Source organism: Dermacentor variabilis, chromosome 9, assembly GCF_050947875.1.
Source record: "Dermacentor variabilis isolate Ectoservices chromosome 9, ASM5094787v1, whole genome shotgun sequence".
NCBI lineage: Eukaryota > Metazoa > Arthropoda > Arachnida > Ixodida > Ixodidae > Dermacentor > Dermacentor variabilis.
Window position 1 is genome coordinate 108,929,971 of NC_134576.1, and position 17,257 is coordinate 108,947,227.

General features: G+C 44.0%; 1 pseudogene; it reads left to right on the forward strand.

The window, feature by feature from the left end:
- Window positions 1–257: 257 nt before the first annotated feature.
- Window positions 258–4,018, forward strand: LOC142557262 (lysine-specific histone demethylase 1A pseudogene; annotated as a pseudogene).
- The last annotated feature ends 13,239 nt before the right edge of the window (window positions 4,019–17,257 follow it).

The window sequence follows — 17,257 nt, forward strand, 5'->3', positions numbered from 1 at the left end:
GCACGTGACACTGTAGCCTCATAGATTCGGAGTCGCAGCTGCCATTCTCTAAGGCCACGTCTGGTCTCTCGTAGATGCTGCTACGTATCATTATCGTCATCATCACACCAAAAAAAGACTAATAATTATGCTGTCCATGTAGCAGCAGTAAAATGCTTTATAATCAACAAAATTACCGGTAAAAAAAGCTTTTATGACTGGTAATAATTTTTTAAAAGTGACTTTTGAGCTTTTTAGGCGCTTTGTCCATTGGCTTGATCGGTTGCTTTGAGAGCTTGGTGTTTTCGGTTTATTCTATGGCTTTTAGTTGTTCGCTGCTTGTCACATTACAACGTGCTGCTAATTGCTTCTGTTCTTGTGACCTGCATTCTAGTTCTTGTGGTTTTAGTTAACTATACTTTGTAGTTTTCCTTATTTGTAAGCCGAGCCTGTGTTGCGCTGTCCGCTTGCCAACTTTATATATATATATATTTTTTTTCGCAACTTTGTGATGCCGGTGGCGTCGGCTCGCTCCGCGTCCCTGTTGGCGGTAACGCGTACGCTCTCCTCGACTTTCTTCCAAGTTCAGGCATAAACACACAACGGACAACAAAACTGAGCAGAAGAAAAACTCAGGATCATCGAACTTCGCGTGCTTCGTTGGCGAACAGCGTGTCTTCTGCGCTCGTGCGTGTGTGCGCATCTACGGGACCGTCCTGGCCCAAGTGCGCGCGTCGTATTGTCCGAGAAATTCAAGCCAACCCCGCGAGGAGCACCAGTGGCTACCTGCCGTTAACCAGCATCGCGCGTCATGAATCCATCGTGGAATCGGATGGCCGAAGAACGCCGCGCGAACGCGGCATCCGCACAAGCCATGGTCCACGATGCGGCTACGGTGGCAAGAAGCGGCGGTGCCGACATCGCTGCAGGACCACCTGCCCCGACACCAAGGGGGCCTGTCGCCGCCGGCAGCAGTGCCGAGGATCAGGCCCGTCGGAAGACGCGCAAGAAGCGGCGTAGGGTCGACGTCAGGACCGATAACGAGCGGGCTGACGTCTCCTCGGAGCTCCCCGAGGCCGCCGAAAGCGATCCGCCCGTGCGCGCAGCTGTCGAGAACGAGGTCGAGAACGAGGTCGAGAGCGACCAGGAGGACCTGAGCGGGCTCGAGGGAGCCGCGTTCCAGAGCCGGCTACCCTTCGACAAGATGACGGCGCAGGAGGCGGCCTGCTTTCCCGACATCGTGCAGAGCGCGCTGCAGACACAAAAGATCTTCCTGCACATCCGCAACCGCTTGCTCCAACTGTGGCTCGAGAACCCCAAGCAGCAGCTGATCTTCGAGAACGCGCTGCCCCAGATGGAGCCGCCTTACAACAGCGACGCCCCGTTGGTGCATCGAGTCTTCTCCTATCTGGAGCGCCAGGGGCTCATAAACTTCGGTGTGTTCGAGCGCCCCAGGCCGGGGCTGCTCAAGAAGCACGGCAAGGTGATCGTCATCGGCGCCGGCATCTCGGGTCTGGCCGCGGCGCAGCAGCTGCAGCAGTTCGGAATCGAGGTTCTCGTGCTCGAAGCGCGGGACCGCGTCGGCGGCCGTATCGCCACGTTCCGCAAGGGCGGCTACGTCGCCGACCTAGGCGCCATGGTGGTGACTGGCCTCGGCGGAAACCCCATCACCATACTCAGCAAACAGATAAAGATGGAACTGCACAAGATTAAGCAGAAGTGCCCGCTTTACGAGTCCAATGGCACCACTGTTCCCAAGGACAAGGACGAGATGGTGGAGCGCGAGTTCAACCGTCTGCTCGAAGCCACGTCATACCTCTCACACCAGCTTGACTTCAACTATGTCCAGAACAAGCCCGTGTCGCTGGGACAAGCCTTGGAGTGGGTCATCAAACTTCAAGAGAAGAGTGTAAAGGAGAAGCAGATTCAGCACTGGAAAGCTATCTTGGAGCTCCAAGAGAAGCTCAAGGAGAACCACACAAAGCTCATCGAAACACGCGAGCGTATTGAAGAGCTCAACCGGATTCACCGAGAATCAAGCGAGCTCAAGCAGCGCGACGTCACACAGGAGTTTGTCCACAGGAGCCGCATCCACGACCTGACTCTCGTGTGTCGCGAGTGGGACCAACTGCTCGAGCAACAGAGGGAGATCGAAGACAAGCTCGAGGAATTGGAATCATCGCCACCCAGCGACGTCTACCTCTCTTCTCGTGATCGTCAAGTCCTGGACTGGCACTTCGCAAATCTGGAGTTCGCCAACGCCACGCCGCTCAACAATCTGTCTCTGAAACACTGGGATCAGGACGACGACTTTGAGTTCACGGGCAGCCATCTGACCGTTCGCAACGGCTACTCCTGTGTCCCCGTGGCCATGGCCGAAGGCTTGGACATTCGCCTCAACACTGCAGTCAAACAGGTCTACCTGTCCGCCACAGGCGTTGAAGTCACAACGACCAACACACGGACCAACTCGGGCCTGACCACATTCAAGGCAGACGCAGTTCTCTGCACCCTGCCGCTCGGAGTTCTCAAGCAATCGATAGTCAACAATCCGAACCTGCTCAACACGGTGCAGTTCGTGCCACCGCTGCCAGAATGGAAGGCAGCGGCCATTGCGCGTCTAGGCTTTGGCAACTTGAACAAGGTTGTGCTGTGCTTTGACCGCATATTCTGGGACCCAAACTCAAACCTGTTTGGACATGTTGGTAGCACAACGGGAAGCCGGGGTGAGCTGTTTCTGTTCTGGAACCTCTACAAAGCACCTGTGCTCCTGGCATTGGTCGCAGGTGAGGCGGCGACCATCATGGAGAATGTCAGTGACGACGTTATTATTGGCCGCTGCATTGCAGTCCTGAAGGGCATCTTCGGCAACAGTGCCGTGTCTCAGCCCAAGGAAACAGTCGTGACGAGGTGGCGTGCGGACCCATGGTCTCGTGGTTCGTACTCATTTGTGGCCACTGGCTCGTCAGGCAACGACTATGACATTTTGGCGGCTCCCGTCACTCCGAGCTCGAACCACGTGACGCCAGCGCTTCCACGACTCTTCTTTGCTGGGGAGCACACTATCCGAAATTACCCAGCAACAGTCCACGGTGCACTGCTCAGTGGTCTGAGAGAGGCTGGACGAATTGCCGACCAGTTTCTGGGATGTCCCTATGCACCGAGCTGCAATTGAGGTGGCCTTACCTAATCTGTCGCTGACCACAAATGCACCATTTATTGACAGATGAATAAGCTTACTTTTCTGGTAGGTGGGGAAATGAACTTTGTAACTGGTTGCCTTTGTGGTCTCAGAAATTACATTATCATTGCAGTCACATCAGTGAAAGCTTCACCCAAAGTCTCGGACAAATAGAGCCATTTTGTCTAAACTTCGTGTGATAATGATTCATAAAGCTCATCTTGAGTTCCTGCCAGCTGTCGAAGCATTGTCCATTCGCAACTGGTGCATGTTCTGCGTACATTAAAGGGACTGTTCAAGGCATGCCGAGCACTCACTTTTCACCTGCATTTCTCTTTTGTTTTTTCCAGAGCCTAATGTATCACCATGATTGCTCAGAAAGTAATGTGCTGCTTTTCTTTCTGGAGACAGCTTAACCCAAAAATCTATGAAATATGAAATGAGAGCAGCTGTATTTCAGTTACTTTCATAAGATTTGTTAACATAGTCTCGCTCAACTAATGCAGTTTTATGCCACTGTTAAACTTAGGCATGCAGGGATTTCATGCAAAAGGTTGTGCATGAAGTGCCGCATTCTCAGTGTACAAATAAAGGCCTTGTTCCATGCAGCACATCTTTCAGTGGCACATTAAGGCACAAGCCTGAAGACACCACAAAAGAATATCCACTCTTGATAGGAATGCATTGCTTCATAACTACTATTCTCACTTTTCCTTATGTGGAATTCAGACTTATGTGGAAGCGAGCGTTGTGCTGGGAGTAAAGTGTTCTCTTAATTTTTGTTGGCTTGCAAATATTGGTAAAGCTGCATCTTTGTTTGACTCTTAATGTGTCTATTAAAGGCCCGTAAACACTGTACAGATGTTTGTGATTGTTTCCTACAATTCCTTTTCTCCGCCTTTCGGAATACAATCCTAACATTGTTTCTGACATGCTTCAGAGAGCATCGCTGACTTTACAGGCTGCTTTAGTAATGTGTTTGATCCACAGATAACACAGTTACATATTTGCAATACATACAACCCAGTCCAAAATATTTAAAGCCGCTAGCTTCATTTCAGGGTGGGAAAAATGTGCAGGGCGTATCTCTTAAGGCTGCCATCTTATTTTATGTTCCTAAATAATGAATTTCGTTTTGCTTAATAGTGATAAAGGAGTACTGATTGGGCTCTATTTTTTGTGTTCAATCAGTAGCTCTTGGTAATCTTGGCAAGGACACCATTGCTCTAGCACACGATGATGGTTTAGTTATATGCTCATAAGTCATGACCGGTCACTTCATGCCCTGTGATGTAAGAGCTTGTAAATAATGGAGATTGCTCGAGCCTGCTGACCTATGATGTGCGCTGGTGTGCCATCTACTATACCATCTGTGCTCCTGTTTCGTCTGCTAGTTTAGTGGGAAACCTGTGCATAAGTGCATCCAACGTATTGCTTTATTGGGCAGAAGTCCACTATGCAGCATGATCCCAGCATTGAAGAGTTTTGTCATGCTTGCACACTTACAGTTTATGGTTTACTAGGTGACCGGAGAGGTGTACGGCAGGAACAGTGCTGGTAGCAACATCTCGTGACACCGTGTCTAACCAGAGGGCCTGCAAAACTAATACTGTCACTTATATATTCTAACTGCTGGTATAAAGCCTAGCGACACAATCGTTACGTACCACACCTTTATGGTAATTGCCTTTGACAATAGCGCTGACACAACAAATAGACTTTAGAATGCATTGAAGCTTGACAAATTTTAAAAGGATGTTGCCACCAGCTTTGCTACTACTGCCGGCCATAGCACCAGTAGCCTGGTAATCCGTAGACAGTAAGAAGATTTACTTTGTGTGCAGTCAATGCAAGACACCTTAAGCAAACAGTGCTGAAACGTCTTCCGAACAGCGAGACTAGCCAGTGATTTTGCACGTCGCCGAAACTCGTAACGAAACATAGTTTACAAATAGGACCTATGCTGATGACTTCAATTTCAACTTCAAGATTGAATAAACTGCATTCTAAGCTGCATTTTCTGTTGATACTTTACAGATATCTATGAGCTTGCAGCAATGGAATCTACCAGCTATTCCGAGTTGGAATTTTTTGTGTCAGTACCCCTTTAAGCTGTGGAAGCAAGTCTGAGTATCAAAACATACCAGCCAAGTTTCACGAATGTTTCATAAAGTTTATGAATTTGAGCTCATTTTTATGATAGTGGGAATGCTACATTGATATTTACGAAAAATAATTTGTCTCAAAAATAAAAAGTTGACTCGTCAGCCTGCAAATCGTCCCTTGTAATTGTTTTGGTTGTGAAACAACGCACGAAGGCTACTTGCTTCAGGCAAGTTCATACAGACTAGCTCCTGAAGCATACAATCTCTGCAACATAAAAGTCACTATAATCCAAAAACATTGTGTTGCTTCTTAGTCCTTGTTGTTCCAAGTTTACCGCTGCTTGCGTGCATCTAAAGGTTAACACTATTAATAAATCTTCAAGTGCTATACTATTATGCATCCCCCAAAATGCATGTGTTCGGGCAAACATCTTTTTTTTTTAAATGCACACTATCTGCCCCCTTATTTCTTTTCCCCCCTATTAGGTTCGTGGGATTTTACAAATTTGAAGTTCCTAGTTTGACAGGTATGCAAATGCAAACTGTGAAGCATCGCCCGTTGCCTACTACGCCCAGCGGCAACCTAAGAATTCAGTGCAAGCTCCTCCCACAGAGACGCACTGAACTCTGTGCCTCTGCACCCCCAAACATACTTCCGAAGGCTTACCAACATCTAAAGTTTGCCTCACATGTAATGTTGCTGAAATGTACGAACGTAATTGATGCAGCTATAGAAATTCTTTTTGAGTTGGACAGTGGTGTATTTGTCACCATCCATAGGAATAAGGTAATACTACCTACTTGTTCATGCCCTTGTGCCATTGTGAACTACGCAAGAAAATGCACCATGTATGCTCTACATCTTTTTACTGGAAGTTTTACCAGCAAGGTTACGACAAGTTTTGCTGTAGCTTATACTAGACTTAAGGTTACAGATGTAGGGTGCTACTGGTTGCACTAGGGCTGGCCGTGCAATGTGGAGAGCAGATCACTGCTGATCGTAGTTAAAGAATGGGTGCCAAGGGAAGGAAAACGCAGTTGAGCACAGCCGAGAACTAGGCAGTGCGATGAAAGTGGGAAATATTCAGGCATGGGTTGAATTTGGCTGGTAAATTGCACACTGCTAAGAAAGGCCTGGCTTTGTCCTTCGGTGAGCGTACAATAAGCCAATGATGACGATGGCGACGACACTAAGGTATGCCAACAACAGTGACACCAAGAGTAGTCGCCCCAAGTGCACATTGTTTGTAAGAAAAAGAAAATGGGGTGGGGGGGACAAATGTCTTGGTGGAAAAGCAGAGAAAGTTCATAGAACATAAGCAGTTGCCACAAGTGACCAATAACTGCTCTTCTCTGTGGAGTTTTCCTGCATGTCACTGGCAAACCTGTGGGATCACAAGAAGCACCGACAAGAAAATGCCACGTATGGTCTCTGAAAGGTGCTCCTAGAGGGACATTTGCACGGAGCCCTTTTTCCAGAGATAAGGGGCAGGATCATCTGCAACATCGTTTCTGGTGAACTTCCTCTATCTCCCATAAGCAGCAAGGTTGTGCGGTGCTCCCCGAGAAGGTGCATGTGCGAGTGCTTCTTGCTCCCTGTCTCCGCACAGAGATCTGCGGGATTGTGCCACCTGACAAATGCATAATATTGTCGTCACACGGTGCGCTTTCCTCACAGTGGTGACATGGACTTCTCCCCCGTGTGAATTGATCCCTTTAACATGTGCATGCACGGGCTGCGACACTGAGGAACGTGCTGGGGCATTTAAAGAATGCCATGATATCTTGCTGCACTTTGTGAAAATTTCATTTTGCAAGAAGTGAGAAGGTAGGTGATGACTTGAGATATTGCAGTACTACACTTTAGCTGGGGCACTCTCTTCTCTCTATGGTAGTGCGCATGAGTTAAGCAAGATTAACGACCATGGCTGACTTCCTTAAAGAGCCGTGCGCATGACAACAAAAGTGCTTCCAAATTTACAGGTGCGCAATACAAGTACATAAATATGGCGAATAGATGGACAAAACAAAGGTCACGCTTCGGCTGATTTGAATTCCACGCCAAAACCTTGGCGCCAGTACGTACCTCCCCCCAACTCCCCACTGTGATGTCACGAATTTCAAAGTGCAGTTAACTACCGTTATTTCGACCTCGGTTAATTCGACATCTTGCCTAATTCGAACGCACCGGGAAGTCACGGCAAGAAACCACACATTGCTATAGAAGGAAAACACGTTTAGTTTGAATGTGAGAAATGTTGCTTCAGTTAATTCGACCCCCACTGGCATCCTATCGTGTGTTTAGCAGTCACTAAAACCTTGAAAATACTAGAAATTCAGCAAACGGTGCTGCTGCTTCCCTCGGAAATGATGTTGACGGCAGTGACCTGTCCTACAGTGATGACGACGACCTGCACTGCACTCGGGGCGATGCGTCTTTTCAGTATTTTGTCAGCGCCGACGACACTTCTGAGGTTTGTGGCCCGGCTACAGACAGTGACGTGCATAGTTATTGTAAAACTGTACCGAAGTTTGTCGACGACATCAAGCTACTCGGTTGGAAGCAACAAAGAATACTGAAATTTATTCGTTGTGCCACACCGTTTGTTAATTCGACCAAATCTTGCGGTCCCGCAAGAGTCAAAAGTCTCAGGCACTCGGAAACTTCAGTAAAACTTTCTATGTTATTTGTATGTCTCCTTTATAACACAATATGGTACATTACCAAAAGATGACCAATATGGCACAGGCAGACGTCAAAAACGATGACATCGCAGTATGCTGCTGCAGGAACTGCGAAACAGCGCCGCTGCCTGTGTTACATTTTTGTGTCTTTTCCAGCTTACCACACCTTCTGTCGAGGCCAGAGTGGTCGTATTGTTATTGAAGTAGTGCAGCTAATTTATACAGCTTAACTTGCCCTGTTTTTCTTTTTTTCAGTGTCTCTTTTTTGTGCATGTTGCACTGTTGCGATTGGCCGCATGCTGTGCGACGTCATTGGGAGGCCGAAATAAGTGTAAGCCTTTGAAATGTCAATAAGTACATTTTTGTTTGTCCACATTCTCAAGTTTCTAGGCCACATAAAGGTTCTTCTTTAAAGTACCAACTACCTTTGCATTCACGAAAGGGAAAAAACTGGCATCCACCTGAATTGTAGCACAAGACTACAAAGGAAACCCATACGGGTTTCTCAGAAAGAAAGCCTCACAGTTGAAAAAAAGAATTTGTCCTGGTCTAGGACTCGAACCCTGGACTAACGCTTTTCCGGGGTGGTCGCTCTACCATCTGAGCTAACCAGGAGGTAAGGCGATCGCAGAGCGAGAGCGAAACAATCGAGAACTCGAGGTACTGGGACAGTGAATATGGCAAACTAGTTCTGCGGAAGCCCACAAGGTGGAGGAAAGTACATGAAAGGGAATCCACCTTGCGAGCTTCCGCAGAACTGATTTGCGTTCACCTTCATTGGGCACAGATAGAAGAAGAAAGCATTATTGGATGTTCATAAAGCCAAGTTGACAGCGATGAATAACGTTGATAGTACTTGTTGCTGGCCTAGTTGGTCCATTTTTATTCATTTGTATTGGGGCGCAAAATAAAGTGACGCAAGACCACGACATGAGACAGCGTCATTCTGGCGCTATTTCCTGTCGTGGTCTTGAATCACTTCATTTTGCGTGCTATTACACCATAATAAGAACGAGGGACTCGTAATGATGAAATTCATGTCCATCTTAAAAAACGTTGCCGCACTCATCTCTCCTGATGTTGGGGGACCATGAAACGCAAACTCAAATGCAGTTTACATGTGAAAGAAATTCTTGCAGTGTAGCGGACGAAAAGGAACTCTCTCACAAATCTCTTCCTATAGGACGAACAAGATAGACTTTACCAGTAAAAATGGCAACTTGAAATGAGCATTTCCGAAGCATGTTGCACCAGAGGAGTTAGGGAGAGCCGAATTAGGGCGTCCACAGCAGTTTTTGAGGCTTCACTGTTATGGCCTTCAGCTGGCGCAGACGACAGATCCACCAAGTGTGAGGTGCGAGCACGAAGTCATCATAACGTGCTTCCATCCTTTCATCTGGTATGTAATCTGGCAACAGCCATTTCAGCAAGCAACTCGCAGTGTTTGATCCGCCGTGGCTGCTCAGTGGCTATGGTGTTAGGCTGCTGAGCACGAGGTCGCGGGATCGAATCCCGGCCACGGCGGCCGCATTTCGATGGGGGCGAAATGCGAAAACACCCGTGTACTTAGATTTAGGTGCACGTTAAAGAACCCCAGGTGGTCTAAATTTCCGGAGTCCTCCACCACGGCGTGCCTCATAATCAGAAAGTGGTTTTGGCACGTAAAATCCCATATATTATTATTATTATTCGCAGTGCTTGCCTTGTGAAGGAGTTAAGTTGCTTTTCTTTTCTGCTGTTTGTTTCATCCTTGGTGAAGGACAACTTGTACAGTGGGAAAAAGTGAGGAATGAAGCAATGAGACATGCACACTGCGTTGACTTTCTGCTGTCCTTAGCTTTATTGCTTAAAAGGGTAACATTGATATGACAAATAATAAAGGTTGAGACCATACGAGGGATTATTTGATCTGTACTGTGACATTTCTCTGTCTTTGATCTCTGCATTACATTTTTGTCCAACATCGTCTTCTGCCCCCCATATATCACATAACAAAACATATACCAAATAAAAGAGGCCATTGCTCTACCTAAGCGCTGTGTGTATGCATATGCCCATACAAATATGACAAGCCAAAACCGGAACATATTAAGAAAATAATATTTAAAATGCATTGGCGTTCCTGATACAGTGGAAGAAACTTGGGCAGCTTCGGAGCAGCTTGTGCGCGACTTTTGTTCTAATAAACTTGAAGTCGTGGTAACCTCGATCGTGAGAGCGCATCGTTTGGGCCGCTTTTCGACGAGTAAGACGAGGGCAATCATTCCTAACTTTTACAATGATAAAGAAGTTGAATCTGTGATAGGAAACGGCTCCAGGCTCAGGAACAAGGGCTTCAACATCGCTCGTGAATATTCTGAGGCCATCCGAGTGAAGCGCCGTCACCTGTGGCAGTACGCAAAATCCGTAAGGAAAGATGGAGACCGCATTCGCCTCATCTTTAATAAGCTTCACAATAATAATGATGCCTATGTGTGGGACAGTGAGGCTGGACACGTAATTTGTGTATATCAGCGATCCACAGACTAATGACACGCTCTTGTTTTTATCTCAGATCAGACCCCAGTTTCCCATCCTCCTCAAATCTCCAATGCATAATACCAATAAAACAATTTTTTTTCCTTTACACTGACATCAGAAGTGTTGCCCTAAAAAGTGTCGGAATATTTTCACTAATCAACTCATGTTCCGCATCATTTATAGCAGTAACTGAAACATGGCTCACTGATGTGTTAATTATAACACAATTTTTGTCAGCAAAACACGTTTCAATATTTTTCGATGTGATAGATGTGATTGGCAATAAAAGATGATTTGCTGACCATGCCGGTAATGATTAGTTCATTTCTCGAATGTGTACGGTTTCCTTAAAGTGCTCTTCTATTGATATAATTATTGGTGCTATCTACCACCCTCCTAATATGAATGATTGCTTTTCTGCCGAATTTCATCGGCTTCTGTGTGAAATAAGTACGCGTTTCCCAAACTCTACTCATATTCAGTGATTTCAATTTCCCTAGTATAAATTTGTCCACACAATCCATCACAGCTAATGAAAGCGAAGCTCATATTTTTCTTCAATCATGTCTTGATTTCTCACTATCGTAACTTATTACTGATCCCACGCGTCGCACATCGAGCACTGTCAACATTATAGACCTAATATTAACAAATAATCCAGACCTTTGTTTCGACATAATTCACTTGGAGCGCATTTCCGATCATGATGTAATAACAGGATGCATTTCTGGTTCCTTTAACGAAAATAAAGCTACTGTTAAACAAATCCGCTGTTACAAAAGAGCTAACCATGATAAAATTAACTCTGAATTGGATTGTTTCTCTGCTGAGTTCTTGAATCAGTATTCCTTACGAACCGTTGAGCAATATTAGAATTTGTTTAAAAATACCTTTATTAACCTTATCTATGAATATGTGCCTCTTATGTCCATCAAACGTAACAGCAACGCACCATAGTTTAATCAGAAGTTGCGGCGGCGCATGAACAGTAAGAAAAAGCAATTTTATCGGCAGGCAGTAAATGATGCTCGTTTGAGCGCGTGGGAAAAGTACAAGAAATGATAAAAACCAAATCCACTCGACGTCTCTTTTTCAATCATGACTTGGTATCATTGTTAACCAACCCCCTCATAAATTCTGGCGCATCATAAACTCTAGCTTTCATCTCGACATTTTGCTTAACAACAGTAACGGCGTTGTAACTGATGAATATAAATGTGCTCAGATATTTAATGAAACCTTTTCATTAGTTTTTACCAACTAAGATATTAATTAATCTCCGGAATTATATATATTTGACAACATTCACATGCCTGAAATAGTTATTGAAGCTGGTATCTTAGCCTTGTTAAACAACCTTAAAATTGCTAGTAGTTCAGACCACCTTGGCTTTAACAATAAGACACTTAAGAGTACAGCACAAAGCATTTCTTCGGTCTTGCCCTGTCTGTTTTCACAATCATTATCAAACAAGCAAATTCCCAATGAGTGGCATGTAGCCAAGGTAATACCTATATTCAAGTGAGCGTTCTTCTCCTCTTAACTATCGACCCATCTCACTAACCAGCACCATTTGCAAACTTCTTGAGCATGTCATTCATAGCCAAGTAATTAGCTACCTCGAAGATCATAACATTATTTTCAAATATCAGCATGGCTTCCGCAAGGGTTTTTCATGCGACACTCAACTCGCTGGCTTTCTTAACGACTTACATTAATCACTTGATGTGGGCTTTCAGGTTGACGCAGTATTTCTGCATTTTTTCAAAGGCTTTCGATCGGGTCCCTCACCACAGACTTCTACTGAAATTAGCACAGCCTAACATCCACCCTGATGCACTTGCCTGGATTAAAGACTTTCTATCATCAAGAACTCAGTTCACTTCTGTTAAGAATTCTAACTCATCTTCTGCTCATGTGACATCTGGTGTACCCCAAGGAAGCGTACTCGGTCCTCTACAGTTTCTAATCTATATTAATGATTTGGCTGACTGTGTACGGCCCAGAGTTTGACTCTTTGCTGATGATTGCATTATTTACCATAACATTACCAATGACACTGACCGCCAATCCCTACAAACTGACCTCAATGCAGTAAGCACATGGTGCTCATCCTGGTTAATGACCCTTAACGTTTCTAAAACAAAACATATGTGTTTCACTTGTCGTAAATCTCGTATTCCAGCCACTTGCATCTTTAATAGCAGTACTGTAGAACTAACAACAACTTATAAGTACCTTGGGGTACACCTTCAGGGTGACGTAACATGGCATCACCACGTCAACCTTACCCTTGTGTCTGCTAACCGCCCACTTGGTCTTCTTAAACGTAACCTCAAACATGCTCCTATCCACATAAAAAAGCTTGCTTACGCTACTCTAATACGCCCTAAAATTGAATATGCTGCGTCGATTTGGAACCCCGATCAGGCCTACATTATTTCTAACATAGAATCCTTGCAGAGCTGTGCTGTTGATTTTATTTTTTCAGACAACTCCTCCTATACAAGCATCTCAGAACTAAAAAAGTGTGCCCAACTGGAAGACCTACCATATTGCCATAAACTTGCTCGCTTAACACTTTTCCATAACAGTCTATCACTTAACACTTTATCACCATCCATCTCTTCACGAAGATTTATTTCAGTCATCCCATGCCATCTTTCAACGGCATGATCATTCTTTCAAAGTTAAACGCGTAAAGTGCCATTCATCCTCTCATGCCAACTAATTCATTCCTCGCACGATCATTCAGTGGAACAATTTGCCATCGCACATCGCCACAGAAACTGACATAAAATAATTCCAAGATTTACTTAGCTGTAATGGAAATGTGTAATAATATTTTGTTCATTGTTCTTTTGTTCATCCTTTTCTTTCGTATTATGCTTTACGTTTTCATTGCTGTGTTTTATTATTGGTGTATGCATTGATGTTGCTTTTTCTAATATGTACAGCGTTATTAATGATCGTATCCCCCCTCTACGTAATACCCTCCCCATGGGGGCCTTTAGGGGCAACATGAATAAATAAATAAATAAATAAATAAATAAATAAATAAATAAATAAATAAATAAATAAATAAATAAATAAATAATATACATGTTGGGACACTTTTGATAGGACATGTGCTGCAAAATTATCAATACATCAAGGTGTGCTACAGAAAAGCTAGAAAAAAATAGATGTGTGGGTGCTTGTTTGTGCCATCATGCAGTGTGATCATGTAATTGATTGTCTTCTACTGTCCTTGACAGTAATGATTCTACACGTTAAATAGTTTGTTTTTATGCAAGTGAACCATTGTTCAGAATTAAGGTGCAGAGCCTACATTCGGTGGAAGCAAAAAAAGAAAAGAACCAGAGAAAAGGAACTAAATCCCCACCTGTTATTTCGATATGTTTATTAGCGCTGAAAGTTCAAAAAGAAAAGCTTTACAGGTCAATTTCTTAATAGAAAAAATTAATTAGCCTAAAAGAAATATAGAAGGCATGTACAGTCGAACAATGATTGTTATGTCGCATCCATTCTAGAAAATACCTAATTCGTTATGATCATCTATTCATTACATGCTGATATTTATTAGAAGCAGTTTAGAGTAACTTATTTATAGGCAATAATTTGTTATATCTATGTTTGGTTCTATTGGGGTTCAACTGTAATAGCCAGCCCAAGTTGCAACTAACTTTTCCACTACTGTACCTTTCTCTTAGTACATGGCTTCATTATATCCAATATGCATTATAACCATGTATTCATGATATGCCAATATTTACAAGAAACATTTTAGAGTCACTTCGCTATATCCAATAATTCGTTATATGCATGTTCATTATACATGAGTCCAAGTTGCGTCAGCCAGTCCAGGTTGCAATTAATTTTTTTTTCCACTACTGCAGCTTTACTTTATATATCCTCCAATTTAGTGTTCATTCATGTTACCTGGAGAAATCTAATTAGCTATTTGGTGCTGCCTTGCGAATTTAATATAGCTGTTACAACTAACTAATGGTTTCCAAGAATTCTTCTCCAGCAAGCTCGCCAATATCTGTATGCACTCAAAAATACAATTCCATAAGTAGCAGTGTCACACGTTGGCAATGCAAAGCGATGTCTCTAGGCTAGTGCTCAGACTGATGTAAAACTTGCAAGCAATATTAAATCAAACTTGATTCATTCCATGTTCTATTTCCCATGTGCACAGTTCATTATCTTTTGATTTTAGCTTGTGATTTTGTATGTTTATGTCATCCTCTAACATGTAATCTCTACACTGTTGTATGCAACCAGCAGCTGCTTATGTCATTATCCTGGGTACACTGTAAAATGGGAGCTTCCCAGACAGTGTCCAACTTTGGGACAGCCTAATGTACTGCTGAAAATGTACACTTGTTGGTCTTGAGCGTTATACAAATAAACTTTGAACATCAAACATACATAGCATTAATCTAGATTAACAAACATTGTATTACCGTAGATTGATGAACAAACATCCTGTGAATCTAGACTGTTTGATGAACAAACATTGCATTAATCTAGAAAATTGAGTAATTTTCCAAACACTTGCCTAGCATATGCTTGTTTTGTTCCAAAAAATGACTTAGCCACATAATAATTTGCAACTCAAGAGGCCCTGAATAATAAGTGCGCAGTTCAAATAAATCGCAGTAAACCAAGTTGCCCACGGAGTAGAGATAGCAATCTCGGAGGCCGTGCTGTGCCAGGCTGCACTGTCTGGTTCGAGTCCGAGGCCCACACAAAGGGGGCGCCACACATCCATAAAGAAATGCAGAGAAGTATAACCAATTAGCACTAAGGGGTTCTGCAGGAAGAACCAATAAAATTGGCAGAACTGCATCAAATTTTATGTGTAAGTGCATTATTAACTTATTTGTTTTTGCTATCTGTTAACGACAGTTTAACATTTGAACAGCACAGGGTTTCCCATGGGACATGACACTGAAATTTTAGTGCTAGCAGCAATATTCTCCTATATTTCAGTAATTTTCTGATTTAATAAGACTTTGTTCTTGGTAAATGTGATGCCTTGAACACCTTGATATACGAATTCCTTCAGCCTTAACTAATACGGCTTCAGTGCCCCTCTAACTCAGTACCCAGAAGTTGCAAAAAAAAAAAAAAAAAACCACGATAGCTACCAAAATCTACCCAACGTAAACTAGCTCAGTTTATATGTGACCATTGTGTCCATGACCTTTTACATATTTTGCCTTCACTTTAAATTTGATGCTGCTTTTTGTGTGCTGAAGTACGGAATCACTAACTGTCCTGTACTGTAAACACCTTTTATTGCCCATTAAACAACTCATAGCAACTCTTAAATATTCTCTTCAATGGACCAATTATTTACCTGCAGCTACGACCCAGCGGCTACCTTAGGCCACTGCTGCTCACAAGGTCGCGGGCGATTCCCAGCTACTGCCGCCACTTACCAAGGGCGGCACCATGCGAAAACAGTCGCCTACTTTTTATATGCACGATTCAAGCTTGACAGAAATCATCCAGAGCACCCCACTACGGCATCTCTCAAAGATCCCAGTTTTCCTTTGGCTTGTTAAACCCAACCGATCTTCTTCCTTCTTCATGCACTACTAACAATTTCAAGTGTTGCTTCTTCCTGCTAACTATTCAAATATGAAACACACCAAGTGGCGTTGCCTGTACAATGTCGGTACTAGACCAGTTGGTATAAGGTTTTAATCGCTACCTAGGTGTCTGATATTTTTCAATGTCTGCTGGCTTTGCGTTTGTTTTGCATACGCAAAGTGCAAGCTTCATACTGCTCACAACTTACTGCATACTTACTTTTGTACCCGTACACATAATTCAAGCTATTTAAAACTAAATGGATAATTTCTACTCTTACGAGCCAAAACGACGATCTGATTGTGAGGTACGCCGTAGTGGAGGGTTTATGGATTAATTCGGACTCCCTGGGGTTCCTTAACGTGCACCTAAACCTAAGCGCACAAGCATTTTTACATTTCTCCCGCGCTGAAATGTGGTCGCTGTGGCCGGCAACGAACTCGCTACCTCGGGCTACACATTTTAGCTATTTGCTGTTACTCCCAGTCTCACAAGAGCACAAAAGGAAGGCTGGAATATTTAAGAAAACAGACATACACATAAGCAAGACAAAATAACCGTAACCTGTGAGAACTGCAGCTAGATGGTGCTCTACATGAATATCACTAATGCAGGAGCTGAGAGGTCAGCCAGCCCACATTGCTGTAAATAAAAGATCTCATGCTGGATGTCTTATCAGCAAGCCTTTCAAAGGAGACCCCATTACACTGCTACAAGATAAACAATCTAGCACAGCCTTCTAGGACAGCTACATTTCCAGCCATCACAGCTGTGTCAACTGCACATATGTAGTTCTCCCTTATCAGTGGCGATTCCTGGGTAGCTGATAAGTGGTGGGTAAAAGAACACACTGTGGAGTGCCCTCGTGCAAGATTTGTGTGACTCAACAGCCCTTCCTGCCGACTATACAACAAATCTGTCCCGATAACGGCACGGAAGTGGCTCGACCAAAGTGGTCTTGTCTTATCACGTGCCGGACCCCACAGGAAACGTTTTTCATGGGAGACGCGCACGCTCGGCAACTATTACGAGCGAGCATGTCCAGTCCGACTTACAACGTGGTCAAGCAACAGGACACTGTTATTTGTACAAAACTAAGAAGACAGGCAAGAATCACACCTGCACTGGAAACACAGTGAACTGTCCTTAAACGGAACCTTAAGGGACCAGGGAAATTGGT